Here is a 9977-nt window from a genome sequence, read left to right as displayed (position 1 = left end):
CTCTGTGAGTGTAGGGTTGCTCTCTACAGTGTATGTCAGGCTGCTTTTTTCCGTCTATTTTAAAGGACTCTCAGGCTTTCATCAGTCTCTTTTACAGCCTAATTTATCTTACTACCATGACATCTTTCCAGATATCCAGCCTGCATTTTACTAGGCTATGTTTCATCCCTCTATTTTGAATTGTCCTTCTAAGAATTGGGACCTCTTTGTTTTCTGGAATCTTGAGAACCACAAGAAATTCTGGACTTAAGATTATGGAAAATCCTAAACAGACAGCAAATGTATGTGGGCACAAGTGTAGCCAGTTGAAACTCCCTCAAGCAGTCATGATGCCCAGCAGAATGCACCCATCTCCAACTCAGAACTATTCAGAGTAACGAGTTAGTTAGCTATTTTCTAACATTTTGAAATGAGTTTTCACATTGCCATTTTATTTCTTTGTTTTCTCTACAGAACAGTCTTTTTTCAGATTCAACAGATACAGTTATTCTTATTGGAATGTCTATTTTTTTTCTCTTGGCACCTTTTTAATATACTGGTTTTAAAATGCTGCCAGATAACACTCAAGTCTACACTCCCATAGACCTGCAGGATCTTATCTCTGACCCTGGTCTCATGCAGTACTCCCAAGTATTTTTCTTGAAGCATCAACATGCCCTTCAGAAAAAGTCTAGTGGCTAGGCCATCCTAATTAACAAGAAGTGTTATCTAACTAATCTCATTAGACACTATAATCCTGATTAAAATGTCCAGGTGACCAACATTTAATGAGATGAGTAAAAACACAGATCCAAGGAAAATCTGGATTTTTAATTTTCTCAAGTAATAAAATAATGCCTTTTGTATCAGAGAGACCTTTAAAAATAGCCTAAGTGAACAGGAGACTTCATTTTTTTTAGGCAGCTGTACCATCCTTCATGCCTGTAGTAGCTTTTCAAATAACTATATTATGTATACTATGTATTAAATGCATAGAAACAGTACATACATATTAGTTTGGCTGTTATATACTGAAAAATAGAGAGAGATGTTTAGCACCTAAGAGAGAGAAATATTGACCAGAGCACCAAAAGTGTCAGTATTTGTACGGTGTTCATACCAGAACTGGAGGTACAGAGTGTTGTATCCCACAAAGCAAGCAACATATCCTCAGCGCCTCTACAGCTTTGGATCTGCTTGCTGTGCTACAAGGGGCATCATGAAGATGTACTTCCACAAAGTGTGTGGCATAGTGACACCTTGGGGTATATATGCTCTACCTCTGATAACTAGCACTGTGAAACACTGTCTTCACCCCCTGCCCAAAGCAAAATGTGGCAGCAGGTTGCACAGAAATGGTCTCACTGTAAGCTAGAGTTTGCTCATGTTTGCTAAGCAATTTAAGTATGTTAAGCTTTCTAGCCTCTTTACAGTCTAAGAAAGAACTTTATCTTCTCTCCTCTCTTGAGTACCCTCCTACTACAGGAAAAGCCAACCCATGCCAAGATAGTTCTTAAGTTTTTCTGCCATTATGTCATATAGTAATGACAGGATTTTTTGTAATACAACCTGTGGTTGCCTTTTTAATTTATTTTACTAATTACTAATTAGTTCAACCCTGCCAGAACTCCATTGATTCAAAAGAAGAATCTTCTAGATGAATCAAACACTCATGTTTTAACAGCTGCTATACCTGCTCCAGCTCCATGACCTTATGCTCACCTTAGAAAATGATCACAGAAATCACAGAAATCTGCATCCCTTTACCTCTGTCACAGAATTATTTATTCCAGGAGGGTTTTCCCATAACTTCCATCACTTTAATTCATTTCATGGTACTCAGTTGTAAAAATTTAACAAAGAAAATATCCATATGTTTCTACTGGAAGAAATCACCACTTTGCTGTTCATTTATTACAGACTCCACCAAACTCACAGCATCTGCACTGGCTGCTGACATAAGCCACATTATGTAGAAGGAGATGTGCCGAGCACCTCAGTGGAACATAGATCTCTATAGGTCACTGTTAGAAAAGAAATTGATATAGATAGATATAAAATTAGCAGAACAACTGCAGAAAATTGCACTTGCCATTTCTGAGTACAAGATTACTAGGCACTACAACTTTAACTTAAGATGAGGTAGAAGGCAAAAGCATATGTAGGCACAATAATGCAACAGATAAACTGATAAAGAATAGATCCACTGATTACAGTTATCCATGATAATCTGGACACGACTTCCAGCACAGGAAGTCTGTAAAATACTGATTGCTGAAAATTGGGAGGGCGTACCAGACAAGTGTTTTTCAGTGCATGCTTAATTCCTGCACTCCTAAGCACTGGCTGCTGACTGTGACTGGAGAAAGGACACAAAAGGAGAAGTCCTGTTGGCCTCACAAATAGGGAAGTTCCTGTAGTCTCAGGATCTTTGAGGACAGACATCCCCAGTGGCTTTGTCATCACGCCGTATGGACCAGACCTCACAAAAGCCCTCCTCAGACAAAGTGTCCTTTCAGACTGGCACACAGTCACTCGGGAGTTCTACTAACTGAGCCAAGAGCACGTCTCTATGATCAATTTTAGATAATTGCTTCTGGCATAACTCTGGTAGGGTTATGGCATGGTCCCACCTGGGCTGAGTCATAAATCTGATATGGATTAAGCAGAGCTCCCCACAGCCGTGAGGTGGATTGGAGAGGCTGCACAGCTGCTCCCCTTCCCTGTACCCATAGAATGTGCCACATGGAGGGCTAGTCTCCATCCCCCTCTTCACTATCTGCCAGTAAATCTCTTCCTGGATTAAGCAAGTTCAGTATAAGGTTGTGTCTTATCTGGCTTTATTTCATACAGATCTATTTTTTTCCTGTCTGTGAGTCCATTCTGAATGTCTTTGTTGCTGAATTTCTCCTGCAACCTTAACTTCAAAGTTCAAGGTTGGTGAAGGACTTACTATGTGTTTGCATATAAATGCAATGTGTGTTTGTGTGTATTGCCAAAGATGGCAAATGTCTTTGAACCATTCATTGTTCATCTTGTTTGAGTGTCGAAGGGTATTGTGTATAACAAAATTTACTTGTTAAATGCTTCAGTGGAATTGTATAGCTGCAGCCTTGCTTGTATAACTTCCTGCAGGGACAGTTATTCCTGGAAGAATAGTGTGTACTTGTCACTTTTGGAAAAAGGGTAAGAAAACTAAGAAAAGTAGATGATGACTGATATTTTAGAATAGCAAAATAATAAAGATCAGCTCTATTTTCTCATTCCTCTGTGCTGGGAATCTTGACATTTTCATATTCAAGCAGCTATCAAGATAACAGTAGACAACTGGCAACCCCACAAATCATAGCAAATAAAATTCTGAAATAGAAAAAAATTTGTAAAGGACTCTCTTTACTATTCAAATCATTTGAATATCTGGTGTGCCTCTTCCTATATTTAAAAATATCTTGGTCTATTCCATAAGACTGTCTCTTTTCCAATAATTACAGTGCTTGTTATATTTACTTCTATGCTGCCCTATCCTCCCAGTGATTATTAATCTTAGGATTTACAGACTCCCAAACTGGCTCCCAACTAGGAAAGAAGCAGATAACATGTAAAAGTCTTGTCATTTCAAAGCAATTTGAGTCTCTCAGAGCGCAGAACAAAAATATGCCCAAAGAACCTTAAAGTGCTTCCACCTTTAGTCAGTCATACAACAAACCAGAATTAAGTCTCTGCAAAGGGGTTAAGAGATGGGTGGAAAGGTATTTATTTCAGTGCCTGAATTAGTGAGAAAAGAAGTCATTGCTTCCTTTGTACACTTCCTTTGTACACTTGCTGGGTATAGTGGCACTGCTGACTATAGTGGCAGAGCCTCAAAGCTTCTGGTGAGGAGACTGGTCTGTGTCGGTTCAACACAGGAGGGACAGCCAGATCCTGCTCCACATTGTTCCAGGAGAGCAAAGGCTGGGTCCAGCGGCAGGGACTGCCCCGAGTGCCTTGCCTCAGCACCCTCACGGAGCTGCGGGCGCACATTTCCCCCACGCCGTCTCCAGCACCACTCTCTCTGCCCCTGCTGCTGGAGCCCAGTGTTTTGCTCTGTCCAGGAATCCATGTGAGCTGCACCCAGCAGCTGCCTCGATGCTGCGAGAGGAGAGTGCAGGCAGCGGAGCTCATGCAGGCTTGGGACGAGCGCTCGCGCCGCCATGCCAAGCCCAGCAGCTAGTGGCACGTACAACATGGGGTCAGAAACCCAACCGAGCAGCCCAGCCCAGCCCGCTGGCCAGGAAAAGCAGAGTTAATGGGGGTCTATAACACGTGCACTCCTCTACACGCTCCCCTGCTGTCACAAGCACAGAGGAGACATGTTAGTGAGGTAAAGGTTTGGCATGGAAACACATATGACTTCAGAGATGCTTGGGATGCTCCAGCCATCCCTGGGTAGGGGCTCGGAGCACAAGCTGTGCCGGGAGGAGTGTCAATGAGGCCCCATGGCCGCCAGCTCCGGCACCCGGGCTGCATGGGCCCTGCACCGGCCTGCGCGCTTGGCCAGGCACGCGGTGGCACAACCACCACGCAAGGAGCGTCTCTGACACCCGCTGGCCACAAGCCTGCCCAGCACTCGCAGCTTTGCTCAGCCTGGAGCACCAGCACTGGCAGTGTGTCAGGCCTGGCCATGCCTGTCACACAAACTCTCCTGTACCCACAGGGAAGATGCTTCCCTCCTGGCAATGAGCTGGAAGGAGCTGCAGTGCCTGTGTGTGTGTGCGCCTGGGGGCATCACTGCCAGGGTGCCAGGTACCCTGAGCAAACCGAGGAGGAGCCGCTCACGTTGTTTTCTGACCAGTGGGGCTACAGTTTTTTCCAACTTTCTGCTCAAGTTGCGGTTGCTAGAGGTACCTTCGGCCTCTCCTCTTTCCCACTCCTGCATCCCCTTTCTTGCACATCTATGTGGTGTCAGGAAGAAACTGGCTCCTGAAAAAGGAGTAGTGACCAAAAATGCCAATGTCTTGTGCAGAGATCACAGGGTACTTCTCCCATTCATATCATGCTGAACTCAGCCTGCTACATCAGCCTCTTTATGGAAAGATTTATGGTGTTTACTCTATGAAATAACTCCTGACAAATATTTCTGGAAGTTTCAATTACATCTGGAGGGGAAAAGTTCCTGCTTTTGCTGTTTTTCCCATGTATATTTATTGGTTACTGTGGACAGACACTCCAGGCTGAAAAATGTTGTGAGGCTGCATGAACATGGTGCTAAGCTTGAGCTAACAGAGCAGGCTTCTCTTTGTGTGAAAGCACAAATTCAGCAAGCCCATGTCTGTCCATCATATGTAGAATAAACATACACAGAGTTTTCAAGTGGTCTCAGTGAGCTTACGGTCTCTGTTGCCAGTTAAATTATCCACATAATTTAAGGCCACACTTTGACCCACTTGGAATAGTTTTGTAATCTTAGAAAGGTCCTCAGAGATTCAAAAATTACTTTATATAAAATCCACTTGTCAGCAGTGAACTGTGGTTTCCAATTTCTTGATGCACGCTGACTGGAGAGATCATAGTTAGAAATAAAGAAATACTGCAACAGATTTCCTCCAAACATTCATTCAAGCATTTAAAAATCACATCAGCTCCACACGTGTCTTTTGCATTTGCTTTCAAAGAATAGCTGATGAATATTATTGTAATTATTATTTGTTCCACTTACAATTTCCCAGTAAACCAGAACAGCAGAGCCTATGAGATCCGGCTTATCGCAGAACACAAATCTCCCAACTTGAAGAGCATCGTATCTCCCACAGCCACAATATGCAGTGACTAGAGCACTGCCATATCACTGTCACCCTCAAGTCCTTTATGCTAACCTCTGGCCTGCCAGTCTGGCCTGTGACCCTGCTCTGGCCCTCTGAAATCCTTCGCAAGGCACTTCACCTTGGTTTCTTTTCATGACATTTGTCTGAGTGGACTGAAAAGCCCTGGGATGGCAACAGGGTTTCAGGACAGGTTGCAGCATGCCCAGCTCGGTGCTTGCTTGGCCTTCCAAGTACCACTGCGATTCCACAGTAATTACAGTATCTATTGTAGAAATGGTGGAAGAGTGTCCACAAACAGGTCATATAGGTCTGAGAACTATCTTGGCTGCACTGAAGCAATAGCAAATGTTACTGTAATCCTGAGTCCTGCTGGGTTGCAGATTTGATGTTCATTCCATGTTTATAATTGTGTAAGCCTTCAAAAGGATAACTTTGTTTTAGCCAGTGTTTCTGGTTTTGTTCTGAACTTAATTCTGGTTCTTTGCCCCACTCAGCTGCTTATTTTTTTATTCTGACAGTGCATATGTACAAAGTACATTCAGATACCAGTTAAATGTCTGCATTTCTGTTTGAGTTTCATAGATAGAGGGTTAAACTGTCTTTTCTATGTAAATATAATAATACTGGATCCTGTGTGCCCAGTTCCTGCTAATGCACTTGTCACCCTGGAAAACTGATTGGGCTAATATTCTAGGCTGAGGTATCAAGAGAAGTTCTGAGTATGCAAAGAATGAAGGACTAAGCCCTTTAGACTGCAGGCACCTAGTTTTTCTCTTCTTTTAGGCTTAGACACCATTTTGCTATGCAACATAAATAATTTGATAATCAGAAACTTCATAGACACATATTTTTGATTATCCCAAACACAAAAAGACACAGCTGATCGAGTCCACATGACATGCCTCATTGCAATCACACTAAAGACAGTCAGAGGAGCAGCCTCGGATGCAACATTAAGCAGCTGTGTTATCTGCCTGCTTATATCTGGATTGGACTGGTCAGTGATAAAGTCACACACATCATGATTTGGCACATGCCATTGCAATGGTATCTAGTTCTGCTTGTAGAGTAGGAAAATGATCAACAGCTGAAGAGGTAAACTGGTTCCACGTTGTAGTCATAAAAACAAAGATTACATTGGACAATAACAAAATTTATAAATGGAGGCAACAAAAAGCTTTTCTCCTGGAGCTGTGTAAAATCTGATACTCAGCTGTTAAATGACATTTGCAATTGGCCCAATCAAAACTTTTTTTCATTACTGTTTTTCTCAGCATATAACTTTTCATGTCTGAGTTGTCCTGGCTGAACTATGCCATGACAACCTTTCCCACATTCTAACTAGTTTCCCTGAAATACGGTACATCTGTAACCCAATGGGGAATTGGGAAATGGGGAATGCAGTGTGGGGAAGGCCTGAAGATGCTCTCCGGAATTTCACACAGCAGACAAGAGGTCCCAGCTTTCCAAAGACCAGGAATTATTCTGGCACAGAAACACTATCATAATGTGAGGCTGAAATCCTTAGAAAGAGCACTGTATATGGATCTATAATCTTGGTTTATTATTCTCCTTTGATTTGTGCATTGATAGGCAGATAAGATATTCAGAGAAAGAAAGAAGAGTGGAAAGAAGGTGTGTGCTTCCATGGTTGCTGTAGAAAAATAGGAAGTGCGGATGACTGATACCAGTCATTAAACATGAATGAGGAACAGAGGGAATTCTAGTGATATAATCCTGTGACACGATACAGAGATTCCTGCTGCTTCTACAATCAAAGCTGATTGGACCAGATACTTGACATAATATGAAAGTGCCCAGGAGTAGGGGACAAGCTAATTTCCTATTAGCCAGTTCCTCTAAGAACTGCTTTCCTGCTTACATTTCCTGTTCAGTTGTGGTGTTTGGATTTGTCACGTTGCCTAGTAATGCTGTTCAGGCAGCCCATCGCACAACCTGAACACAGCCCTGCTTGTAACCCATAGTGCTTCTAGAGGCACTGCCACATGCCTGACTAGCTGTTTCTGTGCCTCACAGGAAAACGGTTACAGCAAACACATGGAAGCAGAATGCTGTCAACAGCCCTGAAATGACATACAAGCAGAACCTCCTGTATGATTAATCCCAGTACTGTTCAAAAAGAACTTGAACTAACAGTCCCAGTATATCAGAGATTTTCAGAGCTTGTCATTCATGGAGAGCTGAGCAGTAACACTCTGCTTCATTATATGATATCTGTAATGGGGCTTCATTAATTTGCAGAGACTCTTAATGTATTGAATAATGTCAAAGATCACCTGTTTCCCACAAATGAACTTTTCTTTTTCCATTTAAAGGGGTCTAATAGAAAGGTTGCCTCTATTTTAGAGTTGCTGCTACAGATTCAGAGAATCAAGTGTTGATCAAATTCCACCATCTACTGGAATTCCACAGAATTACATGACTGTTTAAAGAGGGTTCATTCTGGAACTACCAAGCAGGCCACCATCTGAGTACTCTGCAGAAACAGCACTATGCACTTGTCTTGGTTTCCTGCAGTTCACTAGACATTTGCAGGTGAATGCCAGTTAGACACTATGCTTATTAAGTTAGACAAACTATTGATCTGATCTGGCACAAACATCCTTTTTTCGCTATTTAGGTCAAGTTCTTGTTTGTTTGTTTTAAAAAAAGGAGTTTCAGTATAAATTTCTCCTTACCCATGTAATACCACAACCATGTCACCCGGCCCAGCTCTGGCTCCATAGCATTGTGCACCCGGAACACACCCCCCCCTACATTTCCCTTGGCTCTCCTGCCTTGAACAGTCCCCACACCCATCATCTTCTGCTATTCCACAAGCATTTCTCCGTAGCCTGCTCGTCTAACCTCTATGCACTGGTCTTCCATGCTGCCAGGACTACTCAATGCAGTTTTAGACCTGAAAAGATCTAAATCCTGAGGAAGTCTCTGGAGAGTTAAAAAAAAAAAAAGAAAAAGAAAAAAAAAGGATGGGGTGCGTTGATAGGGGGTGATAAACTCTTTGCGATACCTGTCACTCCTTCTAAATAGGGCACAGCACTCAGTTTGAGAAAAAATAAATTTAGTTTAATTAACTATAAACAGATCATTATTCAGGAAAGCAATGTCCATAAAAGCAGCTACTGGTTAAGAGCACTATTATAATTACAGGGTAGACTCTTTGCCATGGCTGGCTTGTTACTGTATCTGCCTCACAAGAGCCCGGTGATAATGAAAACAGTTGTACCATGGGAGACACCTTGACCCCACTGAAGCCAGGGTCATAAATTCACAATGATTTAGCAGAAGATAGATTTGGTCTTACAAAGCAGAGAGCAGAGTAGAAGGGATCCTCAGTGTGTCTTATGTTTTAGGTAGGAACCTCTAAGATCTATCTGTGACTTTATTCTCCATTCTCTAATCACTGCTAATCCATTGACATTTTAATAGAGATTGTCTTCATTTGGGTGGATCCTGGGTCAGGCCTTATCAGACAGCACAGCTCAGGCCCCTTATCATGGTGGGATTATGAGCTTGGTGCTCATAACTTTGTCAGTCCCTAATGCTGAGTCTTTCACTTCCAAATCCAATCAGGAGGTAGTTTATATCTAGCATCATAGTTAAATACTTTATAATCAAATTACTTTTCATTGATTTTATTACAAACTGAAAATGAAGGTGGATTTTATCCCTTTGTTCATTTTGACTTATACCCACTATATTATATGCTTAGCAAGCAATACTGAGTCTGTAAACATTCAGGTTTGCAAGACACCAGTGAAGAAAGCCAGGCAAGCTCCAACCTGTGGAGCTGGTGCCCCTATGCTGCCATCTGCCAGCAGCGTTTTTTATGGAAGAGGGCCCTGCTGGTCCAGCACTTAACAAAGGGCACAAGGCCCTGCAGCAACATGAGTGAAAACAGATGCGGAGCCCTTGCTTACCTGCACTACAAGTGCAGCAGCAGAGAAAGAGCAGATATGCAAGATCAGTTATGCTCATGATGGCACTGTGCCCCAGAGCAGGTGCTATCAGGAGTTGTAGGCAAAGATGATACCTCAGTAAAAACCATCATCAGTTTTTAGCCCTGCTCTTCAGCCCTGTATGTAACAATTTCATTCACATCTGAATCTTCATTTTATATGCATACGTATAGATGAATATATCCTTCACAGGAGCACTCATGTCCTCCTGGGCAGA

The sequence above is a fragment of the Tinamus guttatus genome, unplaced genomic scaffold (genome assembly GCF_059628265.1).
Source record: "Tinamus guttatus ecotype Peru unplaced genomic scaffold, ASM5962826v1 Tinamus_guttatus_pri_ptg000094l, whole genome shotgun sequence".
Classification (NCBI taxonomy): Eukaryota; Metazoa; Chordata; class Aves; order Tinamiformes; family Tinamidae; genus Tinamus; species Tinamus guttatus.
The sequence above is the reverse complement of the archived record's forward strand: the minus strand, read 5'-3'. Positions refer to the sequence as shown.